Here is a 14059-nt window from a genome sequence, read left to right on the forward strand (position 1 = left end):
AGTACAGTTTTCAGGAACTGAAAAGACGCCTGACTTCTGCTCCCATACTTGTGCCACCGGATTTCACTAAAGACTTTATTATCTACTGCGATGCCTCACGACAAGGACTAGGTTGCATTCTTATGCAGGATCGTCATGTGATTGCCTATGCATCTCGACAGTTGCATCCACATGAGGAGAATTATCCTACATATGATCTAGAGCTTGCAGCCATAGTCTTTGCACTCAAGACCTGGCGACATTACCTCCTTGGTAAACGTTGCGAGATCTACACCGATCACCAGAGTCTCAAGTATATCTTCACCCAACCGGATCTGAACCTTAGGCAAAGACGTTGGTTGGAGTTAATCACAGATTATGATCTAGGGATTACCTACACCCCAGGCAAGGCCAATGTCATGGCTGATGCTCTAAGCCGTAAATCCTATTGCAGCAATCTCATGTTGCAGCAAGGCCAACCACTTCTCCATGAGGAATTCTGTAAGCTTAACCTTCACATTGCTCCTCACGGATTCCTTTCTACCTTGGTGGCGAAACCTACCCTTGAGGATCAGATCATAACTAGCCAGCAATATGATACGGGTATTTCTCGTATCAAGGATAACGTTAAGAAGGGAGTTGCTGGTAGTTTCTCTGTTGATGATCGTGGTGTTGTTTTCTTTGAGAATCGCTTGGTGGTTCCCAAGAAGCAACATCTTCGGCAGTTGATTCTTAAGGAGGCACATGAATCTCCTCTCATGATTCATCCCGGTAGTACTAAGATGTATCAGGACCTACGCCAGAGGTTCTGGTGGACTAGGATGAAGAGAGAAATCGCTGAGTTCATTGCTAAATGTGACGTTTGTCGTCGCGTTAAGGCAGAGCATCAAAGACCTGCTGGCACCCTTCAGCCTTTAGCTATTCCTGAATGGAAATGGGATAAAGTTGGTATGGACTTCATCACCGGCTTTCCCAGGACCAAGAGAGGGAATAATGCTATCTTCGTAGTCATTGATCGTCTCTCCAAAGTGGCTCACTTCCTTCCTGTTCGAGAGAGTATCACTGCTAGTCAGCTTGCTGACTTATATATTTCTCGAATAGTGTCACTTCATGGTGTTCCACTAGAGATCAATTCAGACCGTGGCAGTCTTTTCACTTCTCATTTCTGGGAGAGTTTCCAAACTGCCATGGGAACCCATCTTTCCTTCAGTACCGCTTTCCACCCTCAGTCGAGTGGTCAGGTGGAACGGGTCAATCAAATTCTCGAAGACATGCTCAGAGCTTGCGTTATCTCATTCGGTATGGATTGGGACAAATGTCTTCCTTTTGCCGAGTTTGCTTATAACAATAGCTACCAATCCAGCCTCAAGAAAGCTCCTTTTGAGGTTCTCTATGGACGAAGATGTCAAACACCTTTGAACTGGTCAGAAACCGGTGAAAGACAATTCTTTGGACCGGATATGATCCAGGAGGCAGAAGAGCAAGTTCGCATCATTCGTGAGAATTTGAAAACAGCCCAGTCTCGTCAGAAAAGCCAGTATGATCGTCATCATAAGGATATGACTTATGAAATTGGTGACCAGGCTTACCTTCGGGTTACTCCTTTGAAGGGTACCCATCGTTTCGGTATCAAGGGCAAGTTGGCTCCTCGTTACATTGGTCCTTTTCGCATTCTCGCTAAACAAGGAGAAGTTGCCTACCAATTGGAACTACCCCCACATCTTTCTCGAGTTCATGATGTCTTCCACGTCTCTCAACTCAGGCGTTGCTTCTCGGATCCTATCCGTGGAGTGGACCACGAAACGCTCGATCTCCAAGATAACCTCACATACCGAGAGTACCCGGTTCGCATTCTTGATCAAGCAGAGCGTGTTACCCGACGTCAGAACATCAAGTTTCTCAAAGTTCAGTGGTCTCATCATTCCGAGAGAGAAGCTACTTGGGAGCGAGAAGATCGTCTTCGACTGGAGTACCCCGCTTTCTTTCCGTCGACCCCTGAATCTCAAGACGAGATTCTTTCAAGTGGGGGCGAGTTGTCACATTCCTAGTCTGGTATGACTTAGGCTAGCTAGCCATTTGTGCATCATATTTAAATTTCATTTAAATTTGAAATGAGGATTGGTGGAACCCTCAGAATCATTTTTTTTAAAATGACCCAAATAAAAATTTCTCCAAAAGGGTCCAAGAAAATGCTCATGTTGCCCTCTGAAAATATTGGACAGAGATAAAAATCAAAACAATATTTTTAGGAGCTCATGGACATTTATTTTGGCCATTTGGATTAATTCGATAAATATTTGCATTGGAAATATATTTCTATATATATGAAATATGGTCCAAAAATTATGCCAATTATAAAAGAGCTCTGGAATAATACCATTAGCCCCTACAAAAAATTGGCATAATAAAATTAAATGATTTAATATATTTATTAAATCAAACAAATGTCAGAAAATTAGAAAAGAAAACAGAAAAGGGGAGAGAAACTTACCTGGGCCACTTACCTGGCCCATCTCCAGCTGGCGGCCCAGCCCACCCCCGCTGCCTTCTGTCGTCTCCCTCCTCGGACAGAAGGACGAGGGTGTGTGCCCGACGCTCGCCGGCACGCGCGCGCGCCACCTCCCCCCTGCTGGCCACCTCCTGCTTCCCCGGACCCCTCCCCATGCCACGGAGACGGCCACGCACCCCAGGCCCTCTCATTCCTCCTCCCCCCCCACGCTTATCCCCTCCTCTGGCTCCCCCTCACTTCCACCGAACGCGGCCGCCGCCGCCGATGAGAACCACCACGGCCACAGCCACCCCCTCGCCCCTCGGTTGTGCCCACGAGCTCCGCGACGTCGTCCTCGACCCCCTCACCGAACCACGCCCCGCCGGAAGCCCTGCAGCATCGACTTCGAGCTCTTCTTCAACCTTCGGCCGCCGGTGACCTCGTCTTCGATTCGCACCGTCTAGGTCGTCCCCAGGCCCACTGAGCTGCGCTTCGACCTCCCAGTGAGCTCCGCCGACGTTCCCCTTTCTTCTCCCCCTCGTATCCACGCCGTAGCACCGTTCCCCACCACGGCCGAAGCCTCTCGCCGCCGTCCATGTCGCCGCCGCCGTCTCGGCCCGCCTCCGCCCAAACCAAGCCTCCCTCCGCGTTACTGGTGCCACGAGGGTGCCGCCGGGCCCCTCAGGTGGCCTCCCCGTGCCCCGCAGCCCGATCCCGCTCGCGCCCGAACTCCGGCCGCCGCCGCGAGCCTTGCTCCGGCGAGCTCCGGCCGTCCCCGCTCCTTCCACCTGTCCCACCAGATGTGCGAGAGCCCGGGCTACGCCCCGGTGCTCTCAGACGCCGTCCCCGTGGCCTGTGGCGCGGACTCCGCCGCGTCCAGAGGTCGCCGGCGACGAGCCCCCGTCGCCTGAGCCCTGCCAGGTGGGGCCGGCCCGTCAGGTGATTAGCTTAGTGCTAATCACCGTTAACTAACCCCCCCTGACGCTGACATGTGGGCCCCGGTGCCCCTAACCTTTTAATTAAGTTAGCTTAACCCCTGTTTAACCCCAGTGTCACTGACGTGTGGACCCCACACGTCAGGATTGACCTGGACAGCCGCATTGACCGCTGATGCAATGATGACGTCATGCTGACGCAATTATACATTTTCTGGAATTAAAATAATTCAGAAAATCCAGAAATTGATTTAAACTTCAAAAATTCATATCAATTCAACCGTAGCTCAGATTTAAATAATTTATATATGAAAAATTATCAGAAAAATGCAACCTTTCCATCTGTACTAGTTTCATGCATGAAAAACCAACTTATACATGCTGAATATGGGAAAACACATTATGGCATATATAAGAGACCTAATTTAGAAATGCATTTGAACCTTTGGTTCAAATGGACTTCAAGCCAATTGAACACTAGTTGCATTAGCTCAACAGCATCACATCTACATGCCATGTTCATGCATCATATTGTTGCATATGATTGTGTATTGATTGCCGGCACCGTTCCTTCTCGATAGGTCCTGCTCCGGAGACGTTCCAGAGTACCTGTCTGTGAAGCAGTGCCTTCCTTGTTGTTTTACCAGGCAAGCAACCCCCCTTGTTCATTTCGATAAAACCCTACTCTCTCGCTCCTGCTCTCAGTTATTGCATTAGGACAACAACGATTCATCTGCTACTTTGTGTTGCGGTAGTTGAACCCATTCCTCTGCATGACCTGTCATTGCCACAGTAAATAGTTGAAACCCACTAGCATGTGTAGGAGTTGATTGAAGCCACTGATGTGTTCCTACCATGCTATGCCTACTATTGCTTAGAGTTGTGTCAGGTCTGATTCATTGGGAATGAATTGGAGTGTTACGATATGTTCTGATGCTGAGAGTGAAGTGTGTGAACACGATTTGGTAAAGGTAGCGGTGAGAGGCCATGTAGGAGTACATGGTGGGTTGTCTCACTAGAACCGTCCTTAAGCACTGAGTTCTATGTATGTTGTCCAATGACTCGATACTACCACACATTGGGATCCTTAATTGACTCTCTCGGCTTATTAACCAACTTGATCTCTGTCCAGGAGTCGCAACTAGTTTCTGGTGTTTGTAGGTAGTGCTATTTTTCTACCAAGTGGCACCCGGCAGGGTGGGCTTGGGACAGACTAGGCACACGTGGCACGGTGTACCGAGTGGCACCCGGTTGGTGGGCTCGGGAACCCTGCTCACATCGTTTGGGGCCGTGAGCGACACCCCGGCCGGATCTCCTTGCGGATGGAACCCGAATAGGCGATAAACCTGGGCTAGAGTCTTGTGTGGTTAGTCAGGTCGTGGCCGACACCCTCGCCAGGCTTCCGCTTGAAGGTTGCCGAGATACACGACGTGTACATGGCGGTAAGTGGCGAGAGCGTGTGTGAAGAAGTACACCCCTGCAGGGTTAACATGATCTATTCGAATAGCCGGGTCCGCGGTTATGGACTTCTTGGATGCTTACATGGTACATAGACAACTTGAAGTGGATACTCTAAAATGCTCAAGACAAGTGTGAGTGCTATGGATGGCCTTCTCGTAGGGAGACGGGGATGAATCCATAGTAGTGTATTGTATGGTGATTAGTGGACTCGTGTACGTTGTTTCACCTCCAGAGTTTCTGGTAGTCGTAGAACAGGATAGCCACAGAGTCAAAGCTGGCTTGCTGCAACTAAACCCCACATTACCCTCTTGATACAAATGCATGTATGATAGGATCTGATGTAAGTCTTGCTGAGTACCTTTGTACTCATGTTGCTTTATTTATGTTTTTGCAGCGGAGACTTCGGTCTTACTAGGGTTCTCATGGACTTCGACTAGTAGCTAGTACCTCAGCTACGATCTTGATCGGATGTTGTAGATAGTCAGGCTCTTCAGCCTTTTTCATTTGTAGATGTCTGTACCCAGACATGTAATGCTTCCGCTTGTTGCTTGTATGCTCTGTATGATGGGTCTTGTGACCCCTGTTTGCAATAAATGCTCTGATGGCTCTTCTGAGCCTTTATCTATATAATTGTTGAGTTATGCTGTGATGCCATGTTGTACAGCACATACTTGCATGTTATGCGTACGTGTAATGTGTAGTGCTATGTGTGGGATCTGACTATCTAGTTGTTTATCTTTAGTAGCCTCTCTTACCGGGAAATGTCTCCTAGTGTTACCGCTGAGCCATGGTAGCTTGCTACTGCTCTGGAACACTTAGGCTGGCCGGCATGTGTCCTTCTTCGTTCCTGTGTCTGTCCCCTCGGGGAAATGTCACGCATTGAGTACCGGAGTCCTGTTAGCCCGCTACAGCCCGGTTTACCGGAGTCCTGCTAGCCCAGTGCTACAGCCCGGACCCACTTGCTGATGACCGACACGTTCGAAGCTGGGTCATGGATGCCTGTCCCTGTAAGTCTGTGCCACTTTGGGTTTACGACTAGTCATGTCAGCCCGGGCTCCTTATCATATGGATGCTAGCGACACTATCATATACGTGAGCCAAAAGGCGCAAACGGTCCCAGGAAAAGGTAAGACGACACCCGTGGGGATACCGTGCGTGAGGCCGCAAAGTGATATGAGGTGTTACCGGCTAGATCGATGTGACATCGAGTCGGGGTCCTGACATAATCTCTCTATGCTTACTATCTCAAACTCTATCTGTCCAAATCATATGCATTCTGTTGAAACTGTCGAATGTCATCTCTGCATCCTTGTCAGCAGAAGACACAGAGACAAACATCAAGTCCTATTTAAATGATTCATCTTTATTGTCGATATCCAGAGAAGCCCGAACAACCATCCGACAAACCTGCCGGGCGTGGGAATGTGGGACAACTCTAAATATGTTGCATGCTTGCCACGTGTCCCAAGGATGTGAACAGACAGGGGCACCTGCATAATTGCGCAGTGCCGCACACCTACTTATAAATACGTTTCCCCTGTGGTCAAGAAAACCGTCTTCCACCTCTCCACCTCGTCAAAACCCTAGCGCCACCACTAGCTCTCGACGACGCCGGCGACGAAGCGCTTAGCTGACGCGACTTCTCCGACGCTGTCCTCACGCCGGCCGCGGGCATCGTCCTCTCCACCGCCGCCGTAGGTGTCCTCCGTCGCCAAGTTAGGGCACAGTGGACTGAACTGCTCGGTCTCCAAATTCTTCCCATCTAGCAGTTCTTCATGTGGTAAATATAACTCTATTTTTACTAGCTTATTGATCCTCAATGATTCATCCAATTTATCAAAATTGGTTTCTGTCTATACAAAGTTAGATCTACTCTGTGTGCATCTCATACTGCCTAGTATATTCACTTAAGCTTCACATCTAGTTAGATTCCTCACTTGTACTTATTCACGGATTCGTACAAATCTGGAACCGACTCTCAACATATAAGTGAATGTCTTCGCAACATGAGGTCAATGTCTCCAAACTGATTTATCTTCAAAATCTTCTGACAATGCATATGACCTCTTCCCCTTCCCTCGCATCTCTAATGTTGTCACAGGTACATGTCCATGGGAGAATCCCTAGGTTCTCATAGTCTGCATTCGTTTGCAGAATTCTTACAGCAACACATTGATTCTCCTGAAGCCAGTTCCTGTCTGACCAGCAAGAGAAAGCCTTTGAATCCTTTGAACATATTGAAGCCATCCATTTTGATGTTCATGGCTGCAGAGAAATCAGTAAGGAAGGGTGGCAGATAGCGTCGTGGGGGAACTTCAAAGGTTTTGCCTGATGATCTTGCTGAAATCTACAAAACAGATCCTGAAGAGGATTACAATCAGCGCAAGACTCGAATCCAATGGATTCAACGCTATTGGGCTGAACAGTGGTTCAAGTACAAGTTCGTGACCCAGGAGTACGCAGAGAAAAATGCTATCAAGAGCCCTTGGGGTGATATTCTCTATCGAGGCCTTCCCCTCAAGAACAAAGCTGAAGCCATTGCGCAAGAATTCTATCCTTGCATGGTCCGTGGACCACAGCCTGAAGAAGCCGACCCATCATCATTGCTCTGGTGTCGTGACGACAATCTCTTCAAGCGCAATTTTCAGTATACTAAGGCTTCGGCAAAGGAAAACAAGAAGTCATGGGGATTAGACTTCAATCCTGGTCCCTCTGCTCCCCGTGATGATGGCACGCGTGAAGCTGAAGAAAATAGAATTGGCCCCTTTGCAAACCTTGAAGGCCTCATCTCCTACATCTTGGTACAAGGTGCCAAAGTGGATCATTCTGACAATGATGCTGATTCTGATGAAGCCCCAGCTCCTCCTCCAAGGCCATAGAATCCAAAGAAGATTAAGGCTTCATCATCAGCTGCACCTCCAAAAGCTTCTCGTATGAAGCCACTGGCAACTGCACGTCCTGAAGCCAGTGTGCAGTCTGAAGATCTTTCCCGCATCTCCAAGAAGACGGAGAAGAAAAAGAAAATCGTCAAGAGTACTGATTAGGCTTTGACTCCTGCTACTATTCTGCGTGAAGAGCCCATTGATCTATTGAGCGATGATGATCTTGCAGATGATGCCCTTGAGCAACTGATCAAGAGCAAGGAAGAAGCAGAGATCTTCAACAACTTGCCTCTCTTTGACGTGGCAATCATCCATAACTTCATTGATGAATGGTTTGACACACCAAACCTAAGCTTCGATGACCTGCAACTTCCAATTGGCCTCAGCGTCGCCTTCAATGGCGCCATTGCTTCTGAGCTAGCTATTGCTCAGCGCATCGTCGAACTGAAGCACAAGATTGACTATGAAAAGGCTCAGTTCAAGAAGCATGTGGCCACGCTCAACGTGCAAGATGTCAGGAACTTCAAGATCATGTTGCACGAGCTCAAAGAAGCCTTTCACAAGAAGCGTGAAGAAGCTCGAGGCTCCAGAGAGCGTATGAAGAGTCTAGCTGACAAGTGTGTGCTTGCCTACAATGAGGCTGAGAAGCGCAAGGCTCTTGGATGTCCTGGCATCGACCCCAGGATGGCTGCAAAGAAGAAGAAATCGACTGTCCAATCTGCACCTTCAAGGCCAGATGAACCTCACATTGTCTTCCCAAGAAGCATGACTGGCTCGAAGCCAAGAGTCACATCAACTGCTTCGGAACAGAAGAAGACGAGGGCTGCAGAGGCTGAAGCCAAAAAGCGGAAAACCTCAGAAGCCTCTGAAGCTGGTCCCTCCAAGAAGAAGCGCAAGATCAAGAAGAGTCGGGCTGCTCCCACAGAGCCCCTTGTTGTTGAACCCATCTCAGTGGTTCGTCCTGCATCTGCATCCCAAGAACTTCGCATGACTGTTCATGAGCCTGCTTCCACAGAGGCTCCTGAAGCTGAAGAGATTCCAGCAGCTGAACCCACCGCTGCTGAAGACATTGGTCAAGATGACAATGTTGAAGATGATGAAGTTCTTCCTCAAATTGAATATAATGTGGTATCATCGCCTGTTCGTACGAACAACGAAATCATCAGCATTGGTCGTCCTCTGACGCCAATTGCTCAGGATGCTTCATGGGTTGATCACCCGCAAGAACAAGACTCCCCCAGCACTCCCCAACAACAACAAACCACACCATCCGTGCAAGCTGAAGAGGATGAGGACCTGCCCACTCCATCTCCAAAGGCGTCGCCTGTACTACAAAGGCTTCGCAAAGGACGAAGGCCTCAAGCTCCTCTTCCGAGCGTTCTAGAAGGAGAAGTGCACCATCAACCTGTTGCACGTCAAGTGTTTTCAGAAGCCACTCCTGCTGTGAATGTCTCCGAGTCTGAAGCCCCAGCTGCTGAAGACAATCCGGCTGCATCAGCCGATGAAGAACGTCAAGAAGAACGTGTCCATACTCCCCCCATTCCTGAAGAAACTTTTGATGAAGTGAACGTATCTGTGCCTGACCCTCCAGCTCAGCAAGTGGAGGTTGAAAATCCTGAAGATGCCGCTACCAACGCAAGTGAAGCTCATGAGGTTGTCATGACTGAAGCTAATGTGGAGCTTGAACCAACCAGTGTGCCTGAAACCAATGAGATAACTACTCCTGAAGCACCTATTGTGCAGCCTGAAGCCTCAGCTGCTGCCACTGCTCCTGGTCCGCCACCAAGGCCCTATACAATCGAGCAAGCATACAACCATGGCGAGCTAATCACAGTAAGATGGCCTATTCTGGTCCCTCCGCCTACTGTCTCTGGTCCTCAATTTGACTATCACATTGAGCATAGGCCTCAGGTCCAGAAGCCAAAGCCAAGACTGCCAAGGTTTCCTGGTACTGCCACATCTGTCGGGTCTTTCAATGCAAATGGCTTCAAGAGCCACAACACATTCTTTGACAGCTCAAAGAACCCCTACACGAAGCCAATAATATCATCAGATCGGTTCTGGAGTCATCAGGAGCGAAGCTATTACTCCTGTGTTCTGTATGATCAAGGGCGTATCTTCCCTCATATGCGCCTCGACACAGAAGCCATTGCTGGACTGCCGTGCTTAGAAGAAGCACTTGACTGCTTTCGTGATGCTGGTCTACTCAGCTTTGTCACAGACAAAGAACATTGGAATGAAGAGCTATTGCTTCAATTCTATGCTACACTCCACATTCGCGGTTATAACAGAGATACAAAGACATGGGTTCTCGAGTGGATGACAGGAAATGTTCATCATGAAGCCAAAGCTCTTGACATCATTGAGCTTACAGGCCTATCCACTCCCGGAGATCTATATGAACCTGGTTGTCAAAAACACCGCAATGCACTGGAAAGCATCTTCCATAAGCCTGAACCCAATATGAGCCAGATGTTGAGCATGATGAAGCCTTTGCCACGTGATGCTGAATATCCAAAGGAGTTCTTTGTTGATGACCTTGAGTATCTGCAGCGCACCACATATCACATCATCAGGCGGACTCTATGGCCTATCAAAGGACATTCATCAGCTGCAAAACTTGAAGGAGCCATGAAGACATTGGTCTTTTACATCCTCAATGGCATCAGCTTCAATGCGCAAGATTTCTTCATCAGGCAACTGGCTGCATCTGGATCTGACCTCTTCGGACTGAAATTCTATGCTCCATGGGTCATGCGCCTCATCAAGCAACACTCTGCTGTCAACTATCAACCATCTGCTCGCAATCATGTGATCTTCCTACCAGAGGTTGATATGTCAGTTGAAGCCATATACCCTGAACCTGCCAAGAAGCCTCTTTGTCTTCAGAATGCTAAACATCAAAGCTTCACTCAGCCTATGGAAGGAGTCCAAGCTGCCACGCATGTCTATCCAATGGCTGGGAATACTCGTCTGCCTCATCGTGCACCAACTGAAGCTAATGAGAGTACCATTGCTCAAAGGCCTCGGAAGCGCTCTCGGGTTCTAAATGACCGAGAACTTCTTGTGGCCCTACATCAGAAGCAAGATAAGCATCATTTTTGGCTAAAGCGTCAGATGCAAAGCCTCTTGGTGGACGTAAATCGCATTCGAAACCTTGCCACCAAGAATGCATTTGTCACTCACGAAACTTGTCGGCGTTCATGGAAGAGTTTGACCCTACTCAGTGCTGAAGCTGATCTTCAAGACGATGGCTTCACAGAAAGATTCAAGTTTGACTCCACTCCTCCACGGAATGCTGTCCTACGAAGAACTCCATCTCTTGAAGACTCTGATTATTCTTCCTCCGCGGCAACTGTCAATGCCAATGTCATCGATGATGAAGACGATGCTACTTCACCGCCCCCTACTTCTGCACGCATCGACACTGCACCAAGTTCGTCTGCACCGCCAAACGACAACGACAACCCTGCTGCTTCAACTACTCCTCATGAGGACGAGTAGATGCTCTATGTCTTCAAACCTTTTTGGTCATTACTGACAAAAGGGGGAGAAGCGTATGAGTTTGATAGTCTTCAAGCGGGTTCATAAGGGCGGTTGCTTTATATTTTTGCCTAGTGCTTACAACTCTTGCTTTTTGATACACTTCGTTCTTTGAGTTGTAACACTTAAACTTGATGGTCGTCTGCTACTTATTTGCGTTTCCACGTGCGATGATAACTTCCGCACTTAGATCATTCTGCAGACGTCCATTTTTCATTATGCATGTCATTCTCTTAGCTATATCTTTACGTGCATGATGAAATATCTACATAAGTTGAAGAGGATCTCCACAAGTACAACCTGCCATGTGCATTTGCATTCCAAAAGCAAATTACTTATATGCACATCTTCAGGGGGAGCCCTTGCCTCTTATGAAGATAATACCCTATCCTTTACAATTTCACATACTTTATTCCCGTTGAAAACTTCAACCAGTTTGTCATCAATCACCAAAAAGGGGGAGATTGTAAGTGCATCTAGTGCCACCCCTAGTTGGTTTTGGAGTATTGACGACAAAGTTGGTTGAGTGACTAATGCGTTTGTGAGAATTGCAGGATAACGCAGGTAGTGACCCTCATTGATTCGTTTACCTACCGGAGATGACCCCTAAAAATGTATGAAGACATTGTTGGTGTGTGAAGATATTCATACTGAAGTCTATGACATGAGAAGACATTGAGTGAAGACTATGGAGCGCGAAGACTGAGTTGTTTCATTGTTTCCTTTTCTTCTGTGTTGAGTCATAGGAACCACCGTACTGTTAAGTGGGGTCCAAGTGAACTAAGTCAGAGTGACTGAAGTGATGCTCAACCCAAATCCTATGTCTTCGAGCGAAGACAATGAGAGCAAATCTTATCCAGAGTTGGATGAGTCAGCTTTGCTTGTAGCCCAAGTAAAGTTGCCGTGTGTGTTTGAAATCTGACCGTTGGAACACGTGTCAGTTCCTTAGTGACCCAGGGTCATTTCAGACATATCAGGTCGGGTTGCCTTGTGGCTATAAATAGCCCACCCCCTACACCATAAATTGGTGGCTGCTTAGAGTTAGTTTACGGCTTTTGTCGTTTTGAGAGCAACCCACCTCGAAGCCTTTGAGAGAGAAATCCTTGCGAGGACAAAGCCCAAACACCCAGATCCAAAGAGTGTTAGGCATCACTGAAGTCTTTCTGTCTGTGTGACCTGAAGACTTATTACACTTGAGGACTGTGTATCCTCCAGCCGTTTAGGCGTCGGGTTCTGAGCATCCAAGAGTCATTGTGGATTGCCGGGTGAACAAAGTTTGTGAAGGTTCGGAAGTCTACCTTCAAAACTTACCAGAGTGATTGGGCGAGGACTAGGTGTCCTTAGCTCAAGGGGAATAAGCTGAAGATACGGTCTTCTGAGTTGAATCTCAGCCTCCCTAACCAGACGTACAGTTGTCATAGTAACTGGAACTGGTCCAACAAATCATGTGTCTTCGACAAGTGACTGGTTCTATCTCTTCCCTCCTTTACTTTGAGTTTGTCTTCGTGAAGTCATTGCTTATCTATTTTATCTGATTGACTTCATTGCTTGACTACTATTGTTGATTGGCTTCATACTATCTTCCATCCTGATCCTACTACCTAGCTGCTATTAGTCTTCGTATGTTAACACTATTGCATACTTGACTATGGCTTGCTTGTTGTAGTTTATCTTCCGCTGCATATCAATTAGGTCATTTCTATTGTTTGTCTTCGAAACTACCATGTTTTGAAGACTTTGATAAAAATCGCCTATTCACCCCCCCTCTAGTCGATAACTAGCAATTTCACCACCGCTCACCGTCGCCATGGCCACCAACCCTCCCTCGCCCAACTTACGTGCTTGAGAGCTCCGCCACGCATCCCCCGTCAACTCCACTGAGCCTCGTGAGCTGGGAAGCAACACAACGCCTCGACATCGTCATCTTCTACCTCGGGCCACCGAGATAACCAGCGCCTATTTGCGCCACCCAGTCGTCCCCGGCGGCACCATCAACACCATCCTCCTCGCCGTGAGCTCCTCTCCATTTTCCCCCTGTTCGCCTCCTCGCGCTCGACCTCTAGCTTACCTTCCCGTCGCACCCGTAAGCGTCTTGCCGCCGGCGATGTCGCTATCACGGCCATGGCTCATTTTAGTCGCGTTTGGGTGCGTAGTTGAACTCCTAGAGTTCCTAGGGGCCCGTAGAGCACTTCATACAGCGTCACCGTGGCTTGTAGCCTTGCCTGCCTCATTCCCGTACTCCGGCCACCGCGCCTCCTGCCGTCGGCATCGCTTCCGTGCACCCCAGCCACTTTCCCTTGCTGCGTTGGAAGCGCGCGATCATGCGCTTTGCGTAGAGCCCCTCCGCCGCCTGAATGGTCACCGGAGGAGGAATTTCGACGACCTCCGCCGCGACTGGCCTCCCCGGCGGCCTTAACTCCGGCTAATCACCGGTTAGGCACTAATCAAATGACCCCAGGGTCACTAACGAGTGGGCCCTGGCCCCTGTAATTTTTGGTTAAGGTTTTATACTAAATTTAACTAACCCGCTGACGTGGCACCATTAGATTAGCTAATTAGGGTTAGTTAGTGACACTAAAATGTGGGCCCTGTCTCCTTCTAATTTTAGTTAGTGTTAAAACTAACTCTTTTCGCCCCTGAGTCACTAACCAATGGGCCCACTGGTCACGTTTGAGCTGGACGACGCCTGTTGACCTGCTGAGGTCAGCATGACCTAATGCTGACGCAGTAATACATTTTCTGGATTTATTATTTTTTAGGAAATTCCAGAA

This window comes from Triticum aestivum, chromosome 2B (assembly GCF_018294505.1).
Source record: "Triticum aestivum cultivar Chinese Spring chromosome 2B, IWGSC CS RefSeq v2.1, whole genome shotgun sequence".
NCBI classification, from domain to species: domain Eukaryota; kingdom Viridiplantae; phylum Streptophyta; class Magnoliopsida; order Poales; family Poaceae; genus Triticum; species Triticum aestivum.